Here is a 981-nt window from a genome sequence, read left to right as displayed (position 1 = left end):
CATTTGAAATGTAAATAAAGAAAATAATAAAAAAAAAAAAAAGAAAAGGAGAACACAGAGTTGGGAGCTAGTGGGGAGGTGTAGCAGACCTGGGAGGAGCTAAGGTGGGGTGAGATGGCAGTAAATATGTATTGCATAAAATTTCAAGAATTATTAAAAATATCATATTTTTAAAAAAAAGAAATGCAATTAAGCTGATGGCAGATTTAGGATGCTCAGCAAGGAGAAGGTAACTGGGTAGCTAAGTTGAGGGCAGATTTAGAGTTGTTGACCTGGGAGTGAAGAGAAAGGCATGCTAGCCAAGGGAGGTGTCTTAGTTAGGGTTTTATTGCTGTGAACAGACAACATGATCAAGGCGACTCTTATAAAGACAATACTTAATTGGGGTTGGCTTACAGGTTCAGAGGTTCAGTCCATTATCATTAAGGCAGGAGCATGGCAGCATCCAGGCAGTCGTGGTGCAGGCAGAGCTGAGAGTTCTACATCTTCATCTGAGGGCTGCTAGCAGAATACTGACTTCCAGGTACCTAGGATGAGGGTCTTAAAGCCCATGCTCACAGTGACACACCTATTCCAACAAGGCTATACCTCCAAATAGAGTCACTCCCTAGGCCAAGCATAGTCAAACCATGACATTTCACTCCTTGTTACTTATAGGCTTGTTCAAACACATGAGTCCATAGGGGCCATATCTAGTCATAGCATAGTAAAAAAGTACACTTAGTCCAACTTTCAAAGTCCCCATAGTCTATAGCTATATCAACAATGTTAGAAGTCCAAAGTTCAAAGTCTCTTTTGAGATCCATCCAATTACTTAACTGTAATCTCCAAAGCAAGACAGGAAACCAGCTGTGCAAACTCCAAACTTTGTATCTCCATGTCTGATGTCAAAGCAGTCTTCAGATCTCCAACACCTTTTTCATCTTTCTTGACTGCAACAAACTTCTTTCTCCTGGGCTGGTCCCACTCCCTGTTAGCAGC

This window comes from Mus pahari, chromosome 2 (assembly GCF_900095145.1).
Source record: "Mus pahari chromosome 2, PAHARI_EIJ_v1.1, whole genome shotgun sequence".
In the NCBI taxonomy this organism is placed as follows: Eukaryota; Metazoa; Chordata; class Mammalia; order Rodentia; family Muridae; genus Mus; species Mus pahari.
The sequence above is the reverse complement of the archived record's forward strand: the minus strand, read 5'-3'. Positions refer to the sequence as shown.